The sequence below is a fragment of the Sitophilus oryzae genome, unplaced genomic scaffold (genome assembly GCF_002938485.1).
Source record: "Sitophilus oryzae breed Bouriz unplaced genomic scaffold, Soryzae_2.0 scaffold_1297_pilon_pilon, whole genome shotgun sequence".
Lineage (NCBI taxonomy): Eukaryota > Metazoa > Arthropoda > Insecta > Coleoptera > Curculionidae > Sitophilus > Sitophilus oryzae.
This window is the reverse complement of record NW_022145945.1, coordinates 1,218,145-1,242,455: the sequence shown is the minus strand read 5'-3', so window position 1 is coordinate 1,242,455 and position 24,311 is coordinate 1,218,145. Positions and strand designations below refer to the sequence as shown.

The 24,311-nt window shown below is 35.1% G+C and overlaps 1 protein-coding gene across 7 annotated transcripts in view; it reads left to right on the top strand.

Annotated features, from left to right (window-relative positions):
• Positions 1–15,518: 15,518 nt before the first annotated feature.
• Positions 15,519–24,311, top strand: part of LOC115874525 (homeodomain-interacting protein kinase 2-like) — a 123,881-nt gene continuing 115,088 nt past the window's right edge. For 4 of the 7 annotated variants that reach the window (XM_030889690.1, XM_030889688.1, XM_030889689.1 and 1 more), the window contains exon 1: positions 15,519–15,824. The gene's annotated coding sequence lies outside the window, so the exon portion shown is untranslated. The remainder of the gene's footprint in view (positions 15,825–24,311) is intronic. The other 3 variants (XM_030889693.1, XM_030889692.1, XM_030889691.1) reach the window with 1 other exon arrangement.

The window sequence follows — 24,311 nt, the reverse complement described above, 5'->3', positions numbered from 1 at the left end:
CAGGAAATATGGCCTGACGTATTGGGAAAACATAGAATAGGAAACCTAAATAGCAATGGTGAACGCTTATTAACAACATGCGCAGAGTATAATCTTTGCATAACCAATACGTGGTTCATGTTGAAGGACAAGTTCAAAGGTACCTGGAAACATCCTAGATCAGGCCACTGGCATCAAGTAGACCACATAATCGTTCGAAGGACGCATCTAAAAGATGTTATGCTCACAAAAGCCAGAATAGATGCCGAATGCGGCACTGACCACCGACTTTTAATTTTAAAAATGAAAATCCAGTTAAAACCCAAACATCCACACTGTAAAATGCAAAACAACATGACCAGATTGAACATGCGGGGTCTAGAGAACAACAATACGCCCTCCGGGAAGCCATCAAAGAATCACTTCCACCGACAACTTCAATCTCAATCTTGGAAGCTGAACAAGGCTGGACACAATTAAGGGGTACGATTCATAAAACCAGCGAAGCAGTACTGGAAAAGTCGAACAAAAAGAAACAACCAGACTGGTTTAACAAAAATCAACCGCATATACAGGTTTTGTTGGAACAAAAGCATAGAGCACATCAAGCAGTCACTGCAAATCCACATAATCCGAGACTGGTAGACTTTGGTTTTACTTGCGCCAAGTAAAGGATAACTGGTGGTCAGAAAAAGTGAATCAGATTCAAGAGTACGCCACGCATCACGATTATCGTAAATTCTTTGAGGCTGTAAAAGAAGTATACGGTCCAACCAAGAAGGTAAGCTGCCCAATCATGGCACAAAATGACGAACTTCTAAAAGAGGAAGAACAAACCCGAAATCGCTGGAAAGAACATTACAGCCATATCCTTAACCAAGAAAACAACCCCAATATGGAAGCATTAAACACAATATCTCAGTATAACAGCCTCGATGTATTAGACATCCCAATAACAGAACAGGAAATAAAGATCTCCATAAAACAGCTTAAAAACAGCTGGCTGTGACGCGATTCCGGCGGAAATCTATAAGTGTGCAAGTAAAGAAATTATGGATCATCTTAAGGCTCTCTTTGATGTCGTATGGGAAAGCGGAGAGGTACCTCACGATTTTCGCAACGCGAATATAGTGAATATATTAAGAACAAAGGAAGTGCATCAGACTGCGGAAATTACCGGGGAATTTCGCTATTGGCTATCGGCGGAAAAATTCTTGCAAAAATAATGTCAAACCGCCTGCACCCATATATAGAAAAAATCCTTCCAGAATCGCAAAGGGGTTTTCGTACCAACCGCGGCACCGTCGATTCCATATTTTCCATCCGTCAACTACAGGAAAAAGTAAAAGAGCAGGAGTCTAAACTTTATGTTGCATTCATCGATCTAACAAAAGCCTTCGACTCTGTGAACAGAGATGCGCTTTGGGCAATTATGGAAAAGTTCGGAGTACCCAACAAATTTCTTACAGTGTGTAAAAGCCTCCAAAACAACAAGTCAAGAGTGTCACATCATGGATCACTGAGAGACCCATTCCTAACAAATACAGGAGTTAGGCAGGGATGTGTCTTAGCGCCTCTCCTATTCAACATATTCATGGCAGCGCTCTCCATTATAGTGGACAGCAAACTGCAGGAGAGAGGATTGGGCATTAGATACTGATATGACGGCGGTCTGTTCAACATAAAAAGACTCAGGGCAAAAACACGTACAAAATTTATCACAGAACTTCAATACGCTGACGACTGCACTCTAGTTGCAAACACGGTACAACAATTACAAGAAATGTTGAACACATATACCTGGGCATACGAGGCTTTGAGCCTTAAGCTAAACATCGACAAAACTAAAATCATGTGCACTCACCCGGAAGATCACAACAATGCTATAAAAATCGGAGAAGAACTATTGGAATATGTGGCGGAATTCAATTACCTTGGCAGTTTGATTTCGGAAAAGGCCAATATTGACTCTGAAATTCAGCACAGGATTAGTAGCGCCTCAAGGGCATTCTGGAAATTAAAAGACAGGGTTTTCTACAATCATGACTTGAGTACAAAAACAAAACTTGCAGTATACCGAGCAATTATAATCCCCACCATGATATATGGGAGCGAAACCTGGGTGCCTTACCGCCGACACATGAACGCATTGAACAAGTTGCAACAGAGACACCTTAGACAACTCTTAAGAGTCCGGTGGTTCCATCATGTCTCAAACGTATCGGTCCTTGAAAAATCTAACTGCGAGAGTATTGAAGTCATGGTCACAAAATCCCGCTTAAGATGGGCTGGTCACGTATGCAGAATGCAAGAAAACCGCATACCAAAATCTCTGCTTTACGGTGAGCTTGTGGACGGTAAGAGGAGGCCGGGTGGACAACTGAAAAGATACAAGGACATTTTCCACGAAAATTTAAAGGGAATTAACATGCAGAATGAGTGGGAAAAAGCAGCTCACAATAGAACTCAATGGAGAAGGGTTGTAAACTCAGTTAACAGCGGCAACCAAAAAGTAGAGAGGCAACAAAGCAATGAGATTTTTGAATGTCCGGAGTGCGGTAGGCAGATAACATCACGTATCGGGCTTTTCAGTCACAGAAAAGCTCATGAAAGAAAACGCCTTGCGTGACCATTTTCTTTATATGTGTCGAATACTCGTCAGCGAGTAACGGCTGTATGTATGTATGTATGTATATCTTTGTACCATGGTATTATACCAGATTATACTACCCTTTATGGAGTCTAGCAGTTTATGTCTAGCAGCAACAGTTTACATCAAAGTTAGCACACTGAGCACACAGGATACAGGTATTATTTCTAACACCACACATTCCAGAAACTCAGAATAAAACACAAAAATAGGATTTCTGTTCGAATAGATCAAACACGAAAATGGGTTTAGGGATAAAGAACAAGCGCTTTTCAATAAATTTTCACCTATAATTTTGTCACAAATTTTTCATTGTGAGACCCTAAGTCGTTCGTCGTTTTTCGACATTAGTTGGGGTTAGGATAGAATTTCTGCTAGAACAAGGCTAGAACTATGAGTATAAGAAAAAACTAAGTCAAACTCAACCAGTTTTATTAGTTTCAGTCATTTTTAAGCCCATTCAATATCGACAAACGACCGAATTCACCTCGAATTTCACTAAATCAAAGAACTGAATATGGAGGCTAGAAGGAGGAGGCGAACCGAACGCAAAAATTATGGGCCCAGTTTTTGAGATTTAAATGAAGTTCGAAAATCGCCGTTAGGGGCGCATGTGATCCGATAGATTGAGAAATACACAGCTTCTTATGGCAAGAATTACTATTTTGTTATAAATTATAGAGTTCAGTTAATATTTGGGCATATTTTTACCAGATTTAGCTTTTTTTTTAAATTGTGAATACAAAACCTTAAATTTGAGTTTGAAAAGTAAGTTAGAAGTTAGGTTATATCAGATGCCGGTTTTAGATATTCTTTTTCTAAGTTGTTATTATAAAATTGTTTCATTATATGGTTCTTTTTAGTGCATACACGACCGAAGAAAAATATAAGCTGTTAAAATAAATCTTCCTTATAACTGTTGAACAAAAAAGATAGAATTTCCAGCAACAAATATCACCAGTTCAACCTTTGATTTGATGTGATGTAAACACATAGATAAATGAAACAAGTTTAGATTGGAATGTGCCCATAAGGACAATGTAAACACTATTTGGCGCTATTCTTGCAACGGTCGCGACCCAAAACTTTTGAAAATTTCGGAGCGGTTCGGCTTTTTCCGGAATTATATCGCCAAATATTGTTTATTCAAATTTATTATTTTTTTCGTTTAATTTTATAAATAAAATACAGTGTGTTGCATACAAGAAACTTTATTTTATATAAGGACGCATGTATGAAATACCTATGAAACATTGGAAACCGACGTTATGCCACGATCCACGATGGTTTTTGCGGTTCACACTTCACAGCACAGCTTTTTAAGTTTTTGATGCCACTTTTTCACAATTATCACTGGTTGGAGTAAATAAAACTTGAATTAAACTCACAAGATAGCAATAATTACTTTGAAAATGGACGCTATAAACACTTTTCGGAATTTCTTTAATGAGAGCGGTTTGGTTTTTTTGAAAGATCATTATGATTTTTGAAGATTCTGACTTTGACAAGAGAAAATTATTTCTGTTTTTGTTTGCCGTTGTTCTTAGCAACCACTATAGCAGCGCCAGATCGCGTATAACGGTCGCGACCCAAAATAATTTCGCGACCTAAAATTTTTATGGGCTTTCCAATCTAAACTTGTTGCATTTATCTATGTGTAAACAGTAATTGTTTCTTGATGACAAATGCGAATTAAATAGTTTATGGTGTGATTGTGTTAGTGATTTATTAATAGTTTTTCATAAAAACATTTGAAATTGATATGTTTACAAGCAGTTCAATGTGATATCATTTTAATAAACATTAAAAAACTTTCGTAACAAACTAGTAGTGGTTTTACCGCAATTGACAGAAACTGAATCACGAAAATTAAAAAAGTATTTTATCAGGAATAACTTCAATGGAAAGTGAATATGAACACTACTGTTAATTGCACCCTTTGATCAGTGTTATTCTATCCCATAACTTTTTATAGCTGAAACCAGAGAATAGGTACATTAAGCTGGAAATGTTTCCTGTGTCCAATAGTGTTTTTCTTTAGATTTTCTGAATTTAAGTTTAATGCCATTAGCAAAGTTTTGCAAATTGTCACTGTTTCGTAGACACAATTAAATTTTCAAGATGTATTATATTCAACGTCACCTAATAATTGTAAAGGTAAATTTTTGTAAATAAAATATTAATGAATAAATAATGAACTCAATTTATTTTAAAAGAGTTGTAAATATGTATATACACTGACTTATTTCATCATATATTTATTTATTTAGCAATATTAATACATTACAACTTTTGTTTTTATTAACTGACTAATTCCACTAAATTTAATAAATAAAATATACAGTATATAAATTTAATATACAATTTAGCAGCTATACCAAAAAAATATAACAGGAACATGTTATATCAAGAACACAAAGAATTATAATTTAAAAAAATGCATTCAAAATAAATACCTGGCTACAATATACCTACATATTAATTTAAAGAGCTTATTCATAAAAACTGTTCTAAATGGTTTATATACACAATCAAAAGTCCTTCAACCACTGTACATTATTTTTCAATTTAAATGAAGCATCTCGGGTAAGTAAATTATTTTATATTAGAATACTATATTGCTTTGGCGTAAATTCACTTTCAATAGCACTGTTCAAATGGTGGTTAATACATATCAACAGGTAATTTTAGCCACCAGCTAGAAGGCTAGTAAATTATTTTTTATTTATAACAAGGTCTCCTAGGTTGTGTTACGCTGATGTTGATTTTAGGCTATATTCTCTATTAATTTGAATTAAAAATTAATCTGTACACTGATAGTATATAATTTGAATGTTTTTCTTAACATCTATCCATATTTTTTAAATAAATAGTTATACCACTTACATTAGGACCTTTGAAAAACTTGGGTTTCTTTCACCCCGTTCTTTATTTGCCTTTTTTTCCACTGAAAGTCCCACTTATACAGCCAGGTACGAAGCAAGATCTATTATATAGGGTTTTTAATCACACTCATTGTTACATTGCTAATAGTTCAATAAAATAACTATAAATTTTAAAGAAAACTAGTAAAAACACAGTTAAATCGTATTCTAACAATGCAAATGATCAATCTAACCCGCTTACAGTGCCTCTGGTGTCAAACCGAGAAACTTGCTTTAAAGTAGGGACAGAAATTTCAAATATGCCCATTGTCGATTCGCCTCTTCCTTCTAGCCTCCATAGAACTGAATAATACACGACGCAAAAACCATCAAAAATAAACAACTGCCGAGATGGATTGTGGGAAATTTTTTGCGCGGGCGTTTTAAATTCTCTGTATTACTGGGAGTGGTCAAGCTCATAAATATCCCTGATTATCCAGAAGATACCAACAGGATATTGTGTTGCCTTGACGTAATATATATCTATCTGTATGGTTTATTGCATTTTATGTAATATAAAAAGTAGTACATTATTTATTTTTCCTAAATATCTAGACGATATTGTTAGGATATTTTATTATCAAGAGCATGTTTGGATATCTCAGCTGGATGTACATTAGATATACAACAGAGATATCCATAGGATATTCTATTCTGAGACATCTACAGGATTTCAGGATGTCTGGAGGATATCCTATAGATGTCTTTATAAAATGATCTTATAATGGGACATTTCGACATGCTATGAATATCCTGCGGATATTGTGTGTTATATGGGTTGTATGATATATTATATAGATACAAAAATAATATATTACCTCAAAGTATTTATAAAAGACAAAGTTTTCGTATAAGAGTATTAATATAATCCTTAGATTAAATATACTAAAAGATAACATCAAGTTGCCACAATAGCAGTGGAAGTTTTGTATATCTTGGGGACACTTAAAACTTAGTATGCTTCATATCTTTTCTTATATTAAATCTAAGGGCTCACCAATAGATTCTATAACTTTAAATAAGGTTTGAAGAATTACATCAGTACCTACCATGACATTTTTTTTTAAATTTTCAAAGCTGGCTTCCTGACTTGCTGTTTTTTACGAAAGAATATGTATCAACATAAGGGTAAAGCTTACAAATAATTTAATTTTAAGTGAAAAATATTATACAGGGTGAGTCTGTAAAAAATTATATTTTCTCTTTACCGTTTTTCATATACTTAAGTCCAAAATAACTGAGATATTTTACTTTGAAAATTTCCAAAAAAAAATATTTTTCGCTTAAATTTTGAGAACCACTGAATCTTTTCTGGGTTTTCTTTCTTGTAAACTTAATCTACTACCCATGTTACCATATTATGAAGAAATTATGTTTTTTAACAAAAAACTTTTAAAAAATTCGAAATTTTTTTTTTCGCAAAAAAACCGCATAGACCTGTTTATTCACCCTGTATATTCAAAATCAATAAATGTATCACTTTTAATGCAAACTTGATGAAGTATTGTTGATGTTACTTAAATTTACTGTGTATCTTGTTTGTTCATTAATATACATATCCTTGTAATATTTTATATAACTATATAATGAAAATCGTTGTTTTTAATTATGGTAAAGTAAATAAAATAAAATAAATGTATTGAATCGTATTAATATTTCTATTGTTTTATTTAAGTTTAATATTTCTACCCCAACATACAAATACCAATAGGTATATTGAATAATATGAATATGTTATAAGTAAAGTTCTAGACCCACGCCGCGCCGCGCCCCACAGATTTGTTTATAAAAATAAAAAATCGGTAAAAAAACTTTTAAGTTAAACGGTTTTATCTTATGTGCACTGAAAACTAGAAAATAATAATAACAATTAGGTATTTTGAACTTCTAGTTCAGAAATATGTTATTTTAGTACTAGGCAGAATAGCTTTTAGGCATATTAGACTAAAATAAAAACGTGGGGCCCCTCTGAAATCCTACCTATGGCAAAGCATATCTTTATTCTTTGGTAGATTATGAGCTCGGCGTTCGCTGGTGAAGCCGCCTCGGCTGGTTATTGATTGTCAAAATCTCCAGTTGTTCCGATTATAGTAAGTCGATGCAATCCACACTTAGTATAGAAGAAAGTACCGTATGATCGAAAAAAAATGGCGTCCAGTTGGCTGGGAAATGACAATCGCTGACATTTCCTATATAATTTTACATATAAAATGACAGCGATCTTCATTTCATAGCCATCGCTGACGCCGTTTTTATTCGATCATACGGTATTACAGCAATAGTTAATGGGCCCCACGTTTTTATTTTAGTTTAATATGCCTAAAAGCTATTCTGCCTAGTACTAAAATATTTCTGAACTAGAAGTTCAAAATACCTAATTGTTATTATTATTTTCTAGTTTTCAGTGCACATAAGATAAAACCGTTTAACTTAAAAGTTTTTTTGCCGATTTTTTATTTTCTAGTTTTTAGTATTTAACGGAAATGCCTACCGAATATTTCTCATTCTATTTAATTCATTTAGTGCATCATTATTACATGGTTTTTTACCTGATAATTTATTACAATCTAATTCTTCAATACATAGCCCTTCCAGAGACTTGACTCGACTTAGAGCCACGTATGCTTGCCCTTCCTCAAACAATTTTGAGCCCAAATACACTACTGCATGGTCGACTGTGCTGCCCCTGCATTTTATGGACGGTGGATGCCCATGACAAAAATTAAGGGTAACATCCTTCTTTCAGCCGTACCATAATTGAATTTTTGCTGGAAACTGTATAGCTTTCGGGTGTATGACGTGTATGCCGTCTGTGCCAAAGTCAATCCAAACTGATGGTACATCTGTTTCGTACATTTGAGTTCGACGGAACTGAGGCCAAACAATTTCTGTAATGTGGCCTATAGCACCATTTCTACCAATCCTTTTGTAACGTCAATGTTGGACCGCAACATTACTTTTGCTTGCTACTAATATTTCAAGTACTGATGGTAAGCCTCAGTCTTATTTATATCTGTTGGTATTATATTTGCTAAATTTAAATTATCTGTATTTCGTGTGGCGTCAATTAGTTGGTCCTGTGCTTTAATGGTATAAATTCGAGATCTTTATTCCGGAACAGATTTAAAAACAGCAGCGTTGTGATTGTTTACTTGCTGATTAGTGGGGTATACCCTTAACGCTTTGTCTGTTGCAAACTCATCACTTGGGTTTGAAGTTCTAATGAGTAATGGATATTTTAACGGTCGACCCCCCAGAGGTCCAGTAGAGGGGCAAGGCTATAATATACAACAGAGGCGCCCAATCTTGAGGGGAAAACGCTTGCGACATTACATTTTAGCCACCCTAATGCCATACAGTCCTCAGCACGTTTTAACCTATTACCTTAACTTGGGTGGTAAAGCTACCGCTAACTACGTAGGTACATCTAATCACCTATTTTTTTTTATCTGTCCTTCTAACGTCACACAACTGTTCTGGACACGACTACTCATGCCCTCACCTAATACGCCATTTTGTTACGACGTCCATCTTGGATTTTAAATTTTGTCATAATCACAGTATTCTACTAGTGTAGCCCTTTCATTTGATACCCATATTGAGGGGGTTGTGGAAAAATATGAAATCCGCCATTTTGTACCGGCGGCCATCTTAGATTTACAATGTTATTGATATTACTATATTGTATTGTCATCGGAACTAAAGGTGTGTACCGAATTTCAGATCAATCTGACAACAGGAAGGTACTTAAATTTCAATTTCTAATTTTGACCCAAATAAACAAACAAATAAATAAATACCGTACGGGTCGAGCTAAATAAAACCGTTTAATAAGAAATAAATATAAAGTGTTGTTATATTTTTGAAAAACTCATAAGAAGACAAATAAAATATAAATATAATATACTAATGGTCGGCATTTCTGGTCTCGGGAGCCGGTTTTCATGTGTACGAAGAGTACGGTCAACACGATTTGTAAAATAAGATGTACTGAATAAAGACAGAAGGCGAGTATTTTTTAGCGTCAGATTAAGTAGTTATGTAATAAATACTTCGTATTTTTGCTCACTCCGACTTACTAGATTGCCACAATGACTCACTCCTATACATGTAAACGCCGACCTAAAGGTTTGCTTGCCAGCAGGGTATAGGGTATCCCATTTAAAAAAAATATAAATTTGGGTCATATTTCAAGAATGACAGTTCTCAGCAAAAATCTAGTTACGCCACTGAATTTTACGCGAAAAACTCTATAAGAATCAGTTTTCACATTTTCAATAAGTTATAAGATAACCGAGATACGGGGAATCAAAAAATGCAACATTTTCAATTTCGGCCTGTATTTTAGGCTAGGACAAGTCTGTGTGTAACATCTCTAGTTTTATTAAAAAAGTATCAGAGTCAGGTAAAAACCGTATCTGTAGCTCTGCTCATAAACGAGAAACCCTGCAAACCACACGAAAATGGGACACCCTGTACAAATTTTCATAAAATTACAGAGACCTACAAAAATATTAATTTTTTAACCATTTTTTGCTTCTTTTGTGAGCCTTTATTGTATGATAACTAATATTAAAAACTAAAATTGTAAGTTTTCTATACAGGGTGAGTCTTAAATAAGTGCAAATATTTTCGGGGCTGGTAGATATCGATAAAAGAAACATATTTTCTCTTTACCGTTTTTCAAATAAGTAGGTACAAAATAACAGAGGTATTTTACTTTGAAAATTGTTTTCTTAAATTTTGAGAACCGCTGGATCTTTTCTGGATTTTCTTTCTTGTAAATTTAATCTACTACCTATGTTGCCATATTATCAAGAAATTATGTTTTTTAACTAAAAACTAAGAAAATTTCCAAAAAAATTCAAAAAAATCCGAATTAAAAAAAAATTCTGGAAAAAAATCTCATAATCGTGTTTCTGGGTATACCCCAGATATATGGTTTCACCCTGTATAATATAGATAAGAAAACGATAATACTCGAAGATAATACTTTTTGTTGTTAATAGAGATGACACAAATATTATATCTAATTTTGACTTGCCCTGTATAAACCGAGCAAAATCAAAGACATTTAGAAGGTCTTTCAGTAAAATAGCCCATTTGCTAGTTTTTTTTTAGGGGTGTAAGGCTAGCTCGCGTCCGTAGCAGAATGCTACACGTGTACCCCGGGTAACGCTAAATGAGCTAGTGCGACTATCGGCAGCCAGACAATATCTCCGGATCTCCTGGCTACTATACATGGATTCATATATTCGAAAATCTTCCAAACACGGCCCTTCTCAGGACCAATTGCCAAAAAATCTCGAAAAAAAAATTCGAATTTGCCAATTAAACGCCGAAGGTCTTAGCAGAGCTAAAAGCGAGTACATTTCGAAACTCTTGCTAGACCAAAATATTGACATGGCTGTTATCCAGGAAACCCATATAGAGAGTGAAGACCAGCAACGTCGCAGAGGAAAAATTCATGGTTTTGACCTACTTGGAGCTACCTACCACCGCTCATATGGAGTCGCAACCTGCGTTCGGAATGACATTGAAAACGCTATATTATTAAATTCTACAGTAACCTCAAACATCCACCAAGTAGTAACAAAAATAGCTGACATTACCGTCGTTAATGCCTATAAGCCACCTCAAACATCCTGGCCTGATAATGTCCTAAATGTCTATCCACACCCTGCAATATATGCAGGCGACTTCAATAGCCATCACACTGCTTGGAAATATCGAACCACTGATGAAAATGGCGATGGCCTTGCGAGCTGGGCCGATTCACATGATCTTCACCTAATTTTTGATGCCAAAGAACGAAACTCTTTCAGATCAGCTGCGTGGAACACTGAAAAAAAAACCAAACCCAGATCTCTGTTTTGTCTCAGAGAATGCCAAAAAACGTCCTATATCAATGTCGAGGAAAGTTCTGGATGACTTCCCGCACAGTCAACATCGCCCCATAGTTCTCGAAACTGGAATTAAAATTCCGATAATCCATTCTACACCCAGGCCTAGGTGGAATTTTGGAAAGGCCCAATGGGACAAATTCGCTGTGGAGTTGGACAAAGTCGTCAGATGGATCCCTCCTAAAAGCCACAATTATGGTAGATTTGGCAAAGCCTTTATAACAACAGCAAAAAAGTGTATACCACGTGGATTTCGAAAGGAATATGTCCCAGGATGGAGCGACGACATGGAACAGCTCTATCAGGAATTTCAGAACAACGGAGACTCTGAGATAGCAGACGAGCTCCTTAATCGTCTTGATATAGAACGCTGTAAAAAATGGGAAGAAACGACAGGTAGAATGGATTTCAAAAAATCTAGCAGGGGGGCTTGGAGCCTTCTGAGGAAACTGGGCGGCTCTAACCCACCCACTCGTGAACCACCGGAAGTATCAGCAGACCAAATCGCTGCAAGAGTGATAACACTCTCTAAGGCCCCTAGCAGCAAACAACAAACGCAAATATTAAAAAACAACTGACAATCTGCCGCCAAAAGGCAAGTGCCCACTCTGAATACGCCAAGCCATTCTCTGTGGAAGAAGTGGATAAAGCACTGGAAGACACCAAATCTGGTAAAGCACCTGGATTCGATGGAATTCACCCCGAATTCCTCAAAAACTGCGGGAAACATACAAGAATGTGGCTGAGTAAATTCTATTCCGATATTCTACTAACAGGGCATATTCCAATAGAGCTCAAGAAATCCAAAATAGTTGCAGTTCTAAAGCCAAACAATCCTAAGAACTTGCCTGAAAGCTACCGCCCTATAGTCTTATTAAGTTCATGCTACAAACTTCTAGAACGTATGCTATTAAACCGAATAGGCCCATTGATATTGGAACATACTCCTGTTGAGCAGGCTGGATTCAGACCGCATCGTAGCTGTGTAGACCAGGTACTCAGCCTAACAACACACATTGAAGCAGGATTCCAAAAACAGCTGAAGACCACTGTGGTGTATGTTGACTTGACTGCGGCGTATGACACGGTCTGGAGAGAAGGTCTTCTATACAAATTCCTCGTAGTACCATGCAGTAGAATAGCATCTCTATTAAACAACATGCTGGATGAAGGGCGACAGGCCCTTCCAAATAATAACAGGAAAAAGAAGGAGTAAAATAAGACACCTTAATAATGGGCTCCCTCAAGGCTCTGTACTCGCACCGGTACTGTTTAATCTATATATCTCCGACATTCCACATACAACGTCAACAAAATTTGGGTATGCCGACGATTTAGCTCTTGCTATCGGCAGTAAAACTATAGAGGAAGCTAATGGCCTACTATCAGAAGACCTATCTGTACTGGGAAAATATTTCGCAAACTGGAGACTAATCCCAAATATGAATAAAACTGAACTGTCGTGCTTTCATCTCAATAATAAACAAGCACGCCTGGAGCCCCCAAGTATACTTCAATAACAACTTGCTACGTTATAACCCTTATCCAAAATATCTAGGAGTAACAATGGACCGAACACTCTCGTACAAAAGGCATCTAGAGAATACTGCAGCTAAAATAACTACTAGAAATAATATAATACACAAACTTTGCGGTACTACTTGGGGCGCAAACGCATCCACTCTTAAAACATCAGCTCTCAGCCTAGTTTACTCAGTTGCTGAATATTGCGCTCCAGTTTGGCTAAACAGCTGCCACGTAAAGATAATTGACACCAAACTTAATGAGACTATGAGAATAGTCAGCGGCTGTTTAAAAAGCACACCACACACCTTGGCTGCCCACTCTGAGTCACATTGCACCTCCCAGTATTCGAAGACAGGAAAGACTCGTTAAGGAATATCAGAAAATATTATCAAATCCCCATCTTCCAGTCCACAACGACTTGCCAGATGCCCGTCTGCGAAGACTGAAGTCTAGATCCCCCGCACTACTATTAGCAAAACAACTTTTGCGAGAAAACTTCAGTATAAATGATAAATGGAGGGAGTACTTGGACTCTTTGAAACCAGATCAAGCAGCTTATGTCATCGACCCTACAGCAGCTCTACCAGGGATGGAGCTGCCCCGCCACGAGTGGAAGGTACTCAACAGGGTAAGAACGTCTCATGGCATATGTCGTGATTCTTTTTATAAATGGGGACTGACCGGATCACCGACTTGTGACTGCGGAGAACCACGTCAAACTGTTCATCACATTGTAACTGAATGCCCTCTTACAGCATATGGAGGAGAAGCGAGTGATTTCTTTGAAGCCACAGACACCGTGTTGAACTGGATCAATAGCCTAGATTTTAAAATTTAAGTGTACTTTTTGTAATATATTTTGTGTATAACTTTTTAAATATCTAGTTTTATTTTTACAATTTGTGACAATCTGTTTACATGTTATATTGTGTTTGAATATATACATTTGATGTTGTAATTAAATCCATGTACGCCATACGCTAAATAAATAAATAAATAAATAAGCCCATTTTAGTATGATCCATTTCCATAAGAATCCTACTTAAAAAAACACATTTTTAGTTTAAAAAAATGGATGACCCTATATATGTTTCAGTCACCGACTTAAGTGGGTGTTCCAACCCGTGTACTGACTGTCTTACTGTTAAAAAACAATAATAACAACAACATTATTAGCAAATATATTTTTATCCACCCTGTAAACGACTTTATCGACTATTTCATTGCTTCACCCTGTACTCTCCACCCACGCACCAAAAGGGTGGGTACCTGAGCCGCCGCCGCCGTCTGGGAAAAGCTATGAATCGCGTGACGTCACCGGGCATTTCCACGACGACTACGTGATTCATAAAAAGCCCAGCCAGTATTACGGGTTGCCTACCGCACATCTCACCGCGGTTTTTCGCGATTTTCTCCGGCGAAACTAATCAAAAATTCAACGCGATGCCGCAAATCATGATCTAAATTGGTATTTTTTCGCTCTGCGGACCAATAAAATTGATTGTAAGCAACGTGACGATGTAAAAACTGTGTGAAAGTGTGCGATACATGAAATTGCGCAGATAAAAATCTGTTGTTTACTGTGAATTTAAGACGCCGGTTACATAAAGCCCCGCAAATATCTTGTTTTTGCGTTGTACGTTAAGATCCTACCGAAATAGAATAGGTTGTTTTGCTCTGGCAACTTGTTGCTGGATTTAGGCGTAACATAAAAATAGATAACAAACGCCGCCCGTCTCAAATTACAACTATTTCTCCACGAATATTCTTCCTATTCTATCGATTCTATAGTGGATGATTTAATTAGTTACTGGAAATAGATTTTACCGCGTTAAAACTAACGATAAAACAAGAGTTCTTTATTAAAATTCGATTTTCGTTCCCATTCTCCTTGAACTGACAACAGCGCTCGTGTGGGGCGTGATGACAAACTTTTCCGGCGTTGCCGAGTGCACGTAAAATTCTAAGTAATTAATATTTTTTGTTTTTCAAATAAATTAAATTTTAATATACAGGGTGGTCCGAATTATTAATTTGGAAACTTTGGCAACATATTCTGCAGAAAAAAATAAGTAACTTCTTACTAACAGCTTACTAATTGAAGGATTTGAAGGACAAAAAGTAATAAATTAAAAATTAATAAATTGATATTGATTTATTTTCACAAAATTTGTATTAAAATAGCAATAATTTTGGAAAACACTTCGTATTTCTAAACACTAACTATCTAAGCCATATGCTGTTAGTGTTAGCACTGTTAGTAGAAGACACAGATCGTTACCACTTTTCGTCTCGCTAGCTCGTGTGTCACGGCCTTGAATTTTTACTCCCAGCCCGAGTAAAGAAGTTTTACTTCAATAAACAAGAAATAAAATAAAATAAAGGCAGAAATCTCGGATTTCAAAAAACAAACAACGTTTTCGGCCCTAATCAAAACTTAAAAGAAACAGAAAATAAATCTTTCTTTTTATAGGCAACCGTTTAAATCGGAACGCTTCTGAAATCCGTCCGGCCCACGCTGGCAACGCCGCCCCAGAACGAAATCGAGCGAATACGTAGACTAAATAAGTTGCCGTGTGCGGTGCGGGTCGAAAAAACGCGAAAAATGTTGAAAAAAGTGACGAAAAAAACGGTCTGAGTGCATTTCGCGTCGTGAGAAACCATCCGCCACTGAAATATTAAATGATTTTGCGACAGGACCCGTTCTAAAGTGAATAAAACCGCGTTGTAAACATACTGTTACATCGAGGTATGGCAAAGATGGCTGGACTTTAATACACGTCTTTGTGCGTTTATCAGCATGAGAGTGGATTTATTTGGAAAAGGAGGGTGGATCGAGAGGTAATTTTCTTTTGCAAGTGATAACAGATGGTCTGAAACGTGTTTTGGCACGTTTTTAAGCTGCAATATGGATAAAAAACGGCGACATTTTGTTGCCGACTCCCCGTCTGTTTACGACGTGGGAAGTGTGTCCTCGTATCGGTTTTGCTGTGTTATTTTTATTCCTATTTTGGTATTTTTTCTCTTGAACGATAAAAATAACTAAGTACATCAGTAACAACACGTTTCGGACAATATAAAACACACAGAATTAGCAATATCGTATCATATGACTTTGTTGTTTTTTAGTGATTTGCACAGGCTTATTAGAACAATTGTTTTACTATAAAAGGTAGGATCAGAGGGTAGGATGATAATGTAATATACTGTTTCTACAGCTAGAATATTTCAAACAGAACAAATAGATGTTGCATGAGAAGATTTCATTTATCTTAAGTTAGCTGAAAATAGCTCTAAGCAATATTTTGTGAACCAGATCTAGTTTATCTGGTATCTTTTAATAGAATCTAAGAAGAGTTAACTACAAATAGCTATATATCTTTTGCAAAATTCTCGGTTTAGTACCTATAATTAAAGTTGCTATACCTAGTTATATGGGTACTTATTTTTATAATAAATATTTGTTCCTAGAATAGGGACATTATTATAATTTATAATCCCTAGGTATAGCTAGACTCCTGTATAAACGTTTTTATGCTCATAAGTATTTTTAAAAAAATATTTTTAAGGTTCTGATGACATGTTTGTTGCCAAATTATAATAAACAAAATTTTATTGAGGATTTTGTAAAAAATACCCCTAAAGATTAAGTTGACCAAAAATTGCATCATTTTTCGAAATATCTAGTAACCAATCGTTAAGAGTACTTAAAATGCCTACCCACTAACAAAAAAATGGTGTCAGAATTGGCTTGGAAATGAAGATCGCTCTCATTTTATATGTAAAATTACATGGCGAATGTCAACGATTGTTATTTCTAAGCCTGCTTGACGTCGTTTTTTTTTCGATGATATTTTGTCTTCAGAGTTACTAACATGTCTATAATCTAGGAATTTACATGAAAAAGTGTATAGAAAATATATAGTTCATATCAAATAAACTTTTAGTCACGTGATTAAGCTTGACCGGCACAGTGTTGCCCACTTTTACATATTTTCTTTTAATCAAAATATTTTAGGAAACCAAAAATATATAAACAGTTATTTATATCAAGAAAACTCACCTCCTTAACTGGCATTTAAGGGATATAACGGGTCAATACTACCGTTTTTCCGTTCAAAATATTTTATTCAGATTGCGATGAGTTTTTTGAACGGCTATTAAGCTATCTTGTACACTTTGCACTATAAGAGCAATGTTTGACTGAAATGTCTGCTAGTAAAAAAAAATTAAGTATCACAACACAATTCGTTTAAACCAATAACTCGTAATACAAAATACAAAACTAAAGTGTCAAAACGAATGACAATGTCAGGAAATAATTAAATAAATGTGGCAACTTGACATTTTTTACCGCAGAGCTACCATCTGAATCTCCAGCGGGAAATTTAAATTTCATTTGGTCAGCCTGGCGCCGAATATGTCCATGGTTGGTAACAACGAATTTAAAAATCGCGAATATCGCTGAAAATACTAACTATAAAACTACATTAATCTTAGACAAGGAAAGAGAGGGGACGGGTAACACCTGGGTAACACGCATATTCACCCGTGATCGGATAGTGAGGCCAAAATTCGATCGGCGGCCATACTTTGGTGACAAGATTTCGAGGTGACAACTGTTTTGTTTTAAATTTATAAACTGTGTTGTTTAGTATGGTGAGATGTTCAGAGTATGGCTGCAAAGGCCGAAGCGAGAAAGAAGTGGCTGGAATTACATTTCACAGGCAAAAATCGATACACAACTTTTGTTATGTGGTCATAAAATGTACATTTTTTTCATTATAGCAGTAAAAATATGTAAAATGCTTTTAATATGTCTTGTACCACATCCAAACCAAACTATTTTTAATAATTCCAAGTAGTATTTTCAATATCCTGTATTATAATTAATGTTTGAAACTATAAATATTGCTACTCAGACCGGCTGTCACCAGTGGCGTAGGGAATTATAATCAGAGAAATACAATTTCTGCAATAAACATTTTTTTATATATTTTACATGTAAAAAAATGTATAAAGTATTGTTATCAAATATGGAAAATAATTGTAAACTATAAAAAAATTAAAAATTCTAGTGATAAAAATTCTACATGTATGTATATAAAACTTAAATTTACCTGCCAAGATTTGTTGGGGGTGGACAAACTTGTGGTGGGCTACTTGTTACTACATACATATATTTTTTTAAATATTCTTTCAAAAAATTTGCTAATTTAAGTGTATAAATAATAGTTTCAGTGAGTAATTAATAAAAATTTAAAAATAAATAAAATAACACAAAGCTTCTAGAATTGTTTTATTTTTTAGTGAATAAATTCGGATATTCTTATGATTGAAGGTAACAAATATTAAAAATTACATTATTTATTGAATCCGTACGCAAGTGTGAAGGGTAATGGCTAGATTCATTATTATACCATATGGTCGAAAAAAAACGACGTCCAGTTGGCTTGTAAATGACGATTGATGACATTCCCCATATAATTTTACATATAAAATGACAGCGATCTTCATTTCATGGCCATCGCTGACGCCGTCTTTTTTCGATGTCGTTTTGTATTGTTTTTATGTAATTTTATATGTAGAATTATATGGGGAATGTCATCGATCGTAATTTACAAGCCAACTGAACGTCGTTTTTTCGATTAAACGGTATAATAATGAATCTAGCCAATCTCTTCACACTTGCTTACTGATTCAATATTCAATGAATAATGTAATTTTAATATTCATTTGTGAAATTGTCATTTCCAAACAAACAAGACGCCGTTTTTTTCGATCATACAGTATATATGTATATACACGTTTAAAATATGTTATTACATTATTTTTTATTTAATTATACATTATGCACACGTTAATAAATAAATAATTGTCTTGATAATCAGTCCACTGTGACTGTTAAATAGATTTTGCATTATCGACTTAGATATTCTAATATTAGAAAGGGGAGACTATAAAATACAAAATTGTATATGCATTACTCAAAAATGAACGATATATTAGTTTACGTTTTAATAAATATTTTGTACCGTCTAGGTACAAGCTAATTTCTGATGCTACGCCATTGGGAAATTTCGCGTGGTGACAACTTGCCTCACTTTCAGCTGCCGTGTTACCTGTCCCCTGTTACTTGTCTAAGACATTAATTTTGTTTCTAGACAATATGGTTCTTAAGACATTTAAAAAATTAAATTATGTAGGTATTAATATTTATAACAGAGATAATTTTTATAAAATCCTCTAAACATATACTTATTGTATCCAAAAATGTTTCTATATTATTTTCCTAAATAAATTCAGTATTATTTTATAAATAAGGATCTTTTTTCCAAGGTATTTTATATACCCAATCGAAAAAAATCGGCGTCAAAGACGTCTGCGGAATGACAATTGATGATAATTTTGGCGAGGTCAAACTCTACACGTCATTTCTTTGCCCGTGCTCTTCTTTATTTTTTAATGGCGCTTACTGTCAGTTGGCCATAAGGTTGTAATTTATTTTTATACTAGCGTGTACCCGCGACTTCGTTCGCGTCGAATTAATCATTTGTAATGGTGATTGGTGATGATAAAGCAAAGCAAGAATTTCCATTAACATACAAACTGGATAATATTTTCTCACATTTATGTCAGCATGAGAAAAAACAATATGGCGATATTATTATATAACTTGGTAATATTTAAGGGGTAGATTCCTCTCGTTGGAATTTGACTTTCGAAAAATTCGTTTGCCAAAAATAAGCTTTTTACGTCAAGCAGTTTAAGCAGAATCGTGGTTAATAAATTACCCAACTTTTTGGAACACCCTGTATGATTTTTTAAAAAATTTCAAAATATGTAAAAAAAAATAAATTATGAACCTCTACACCCCACAGTCAACCCGTTTGCCAAAAATCAGCTTTAAACGTCAAGCAGTTTAAGCAGAATCGTGATTACTCAATGGTCATATTTTAGGAAACACCCTGTATAAATTTTTAAAAAATCTCAAAATATGTAAAACAACAAAATAAAATATACCTGTTTAAGAGTTTTTCCGAAAAACTCACCAGTTTTTAAATAAAAAATATTCTAATATTTGAGGGGTGGTTTCACCCCCTTAGAATTCGAGTTTCGAAAAATCCCTTCTTATCGAAGCTCTACACCCTAAAGTCAAGCCGTTTTCCAAAAATAAGCTTTTTACGTCAAGCGCTTTAAGCAGGATCGTGATTAATCAATGACCAGATTTTTCGAAGCACCCTGTGTACATTTTTAAAAAGTCATAAAATATGTAAAAACCAAAATAAAATATACGTGTTTAAGCGTTTTTTCGGAAATTTGACCGTTTTTTAAATAAAAAATATTGTAATATTTGAGAACTGGAACTGGAATTTCGAAAAATCCCTTCTTATCGGACCTCTACATCCTAGAATCAACCTGTCTGCCAAAATTGAGCTTCTTACGTTGAGTGGTTTGAGCAGGATCGTGATTAATCAGTGAGTCAGTCACTTAAGAATTTTATATATTAGTATAGATTGAGTAAAAATGATTTTAAAATGGTGTAGTTTAAAATTCCAGAAAATGTATTTTTTGGAAATAGATTTGTGGGTCTGGAAACGTTCTATCCTTTTTTAATCTTTCTATAATTAAATAATGATAATTTTTGACAAGTTTTATGTAAAATTTTAGTAAATGCCATCTAGAGATTGTCCTCGTCAAAATTATCATTGAAGGTCATTTTCCAGCCATCTTTGACGCCGTTTTTTTTCTTCGATCATACGGTATTTCAAAATCTATTCCGTTTAGATCACTTATATACGATTATGGTATTTTTGGAATTGAAATATGTATTTATAGCAAGTCATTGAGCAAAAAGAATAGTACAAAGTTAATTTTGAATAGCCCTGTAGAAATATTTTCCTATCGAAACAGTCGAAGAAAAAGATACCTGGTAGCGACTTTAAGGTCTAGTTCGATCAAACCTGAGGGATTATTGGGATATTAAATTTATTTATTACGTTACACCACAAAAGGGTAATAAATTTCGTAAACTCATTAATGTTTTTTTCGAGTATTTTTTATAAGGGTATTTATTCTTCATTTCCTTACCTTTAAAGGATACTTCAGATTAATAAATTCATTTTGTATAGGCTTGACAGATCAGACTTGAAGGGTCTTGGGGAAAAACTTATAAGGGCCAATTTCTTAATTTTAGGATTTTACAATATTATAGTAGGTCTAATTGGTCCCTACACAATGTACTCTGCGGGGCGATAAGTTGTTAAACCCTATAATACCTATATATGCCTAGTAAAAATATAGAATAGACGGAAACAACCTAATAACCACCAGACGTCCAGTCACAGATTGTCCAGTGCTCTCCTGTAAAATTAGTAAAATGGCGCTTATCGGGTTTTTCCCTTGGGTCCTTTAGTTTGTTGGTCTTTCCGTTAGAATATTGTTCAAATTTATCATACTCATTTACTGTCAACAGTTTTTAGTGTACAAGTGATATCGTTTTGTTGTGATAATTATTGAAGTTCGTATGTTTTCATATTATACCCATTTGATCTGCTTTTAATGGCTAAACAGAAGGGTGGGCCAAAAAAACTAACCTATGGAATTCTATCCTCTGAGAGTAATTTTTTTCAATTCAATAATTCCTATTATTTGAAGCTTTGAAAATTGAAAAAATGTAGTTTTAGTGTTTATTTAGTGATTTTTTTCACTTTTCAAAGCTTACAAATATAGGTAAAAAAATTGGCGCCGGGGGGCACGTATAGCCGCCCATACTAAAACATGTTAATAAAAAGTTGGTAGGCAGTTCTTTTAGTTTCAAAGTAAATTAATTTTTCCAATTTTTTTTATCTCAAAAACTGCGACTTTGACTGATTTTGATGTTATCACAAATTTTGTTGCAAATATTATTCATAATCTTAAATTGAGAACCGCGTTTCGCTAGCTATGGTAATTTTGGAGTTACGATTTTTTAAAAAATTTTACCCCCTCCCATACCCCCTTACCAACCCTCCACCCCCACCAAAAACGAATGGCCAGATTCTCGGGTGCCACAGTATTTTTGTGCCAAATTTGATTAAAATCGGTTTAGGGGTTTTTGAGTTATCGTGTTACAGACGGATGAGAATTTACACAGTTTCTTTTTCACGCCCGTAGCATTAGATGAGCTCCGTAGTACAATTAAAAAAAAGTATTAAAAATAAATTCTCATCTGGGACTGATGGGCTTACTCTCAAAATGTTCTCTGAACTTCCGGAATGCACATTAATCTATCTTACTACTTTAATTAATGAGTCATTCCAAAAAGGAGTTTTTCCAAACTGCCTTAAGACAGCAATAATTATTCCTCTGCATAAAGGAGGAGATAAAGATCAAGCTTCGAACTATCGCCCAATTGCTCTCCTGCCCACATTATCTAAGATCATTGAAAGATTGGTTAAAAAAGGCTTCTATCTTTTCTCCTTAAATATAAAGTACTTTCGGTTTCAGAAAAATCCCAACCATAGTAAACATATGGTAACGACGCTTTTCGTCCGATTTCAGCCACATCCACGGTTTTCGGTGTCGAAACGCCTCAATTAAAATATATCTACAGCCACACTTTTCTGTTGTTACAAATATTATTAAAGATTTAGAAGAATTATATATTAAGTTAATAGAAATGGTCGAGTTTATATTTATATATAATGAACAATTATTTATAAGATATAGATTTAACTTTAAAAATCCTCTTAAAAATTTAAATTCTATCTAGTTCTTAGCAAAATTCGATACTAATTTATTAAAGGTTGTGCCACAGCGAGACCCTTTGGAAAAGATGTATAGGCGACTAGGGTACACTACCCTATACTCAAAACCATTTGCCGGTCTTTAGGGAAAGGGCCAGATTCAAAAAACCGATATTTTACATAAAATTAAACAGAAAAAAAAATCGCCACCAATTTGTTAAGGGTTGTGCCACAACGAAGCCATCTGGAAACGATGTACAGATGACAAGAGTACACCACCGTATTCAAAAATCATGGGAAACGATGTACAGATGACAAGAAATTACACCACCCGTATTCAAAAATCATTTGCCGGTCCGTAGGAAAGGGCCAAGTACAAAAACCGCTGATTCTCCTAAAATTAACAGAAAAAATTGTACCCTCATTTATTAAGGGTTGTGCCGCAACGCGACCATCTGGAAACGATGTACAGATGACAAGGGTACACCACCCCGTATTCAAAACCATTTGCTGGTCCGTAGGGAAAGGGCCAGAATCAAAAAACTGTCATTTTACTTAAAATTAGACAGAAAAAAAATGGCCACCAATTTGTTAAGGGTTGTGCCGCAACGCGACCATCTGGAAACGATGTACAGATGACAAGGGTACACCACCCCGTATTCAAAACCATTTGCCGGTCCGTAGGGAAAGGGCCAGAATCAAAAAACTGTCATTTTACTTAAAATTAGAGAGAGAAAAAATCGCCACCAATTTGTTAAAGGTTGTGCCGCAACGAGACCACCTGGAAACGATGTACAGATGACAAGGGTACACCACCCCGTATTCAAAACCATTTGCCGGTCCGTAGGGAAAAGGCCATAATCAAAAAACTGTCATTTTACTTAAAATTAGACAGAAAAAAAATCGCCACCTATTTGTTAAAGGTTGTGCCGCAACGAGACCATCTGGAAACGATGTATAGATGACAAGGGTACACCACACCCTATTCAAAATCATTTGCCGGTCCGTAGGAAAAGGGCCAAGTTCAAAAAACGGCTGTTTGTCTTGAAAATTAACAGAAAAAAATTTGTAGCTCATTTATTAAGGGTTGTGCCGCAACGAGACCACTTGGAAACGATGTACAGATAACAAGGGTACACCACCCCGTATTCAAAACCATTTGCCGGTCCGTAGGAAAAGGGCCAAGTTCAAAAAACCGCTGTTTCTCTTGAAAATTAACTTTGATTCTGGCCCTTTCCCTACGGACCGGCAAATGGTTTTGAATACGGGGTGGTGTACCCTTGTCATCTGTACATCGTTTCCAGGTGGTCTCGTTGCGGCACAACCCTTAATAAATGAGCTACAAATTTTTTTCTGTCTAATTTTAGGTAAAATGGCAGTTTTTTGATTCTGGCCCTTTCCCTACGGACCGGCAAATGGTTTTGAATACGGGGTGGTGTACCCTTGTCATCTGTACATCGTTTCCAGGTGGTCTCGTTGCGGCACAACCCTTAATAAATGAGCTACAAATTTTTTTCTGTCTAATTTTAAGTAAAATGACAGTTTTTTGATTCTGGCCCTTTCCCTACGGACCGGCAAATGGTTTTGAATACGGGGTGGT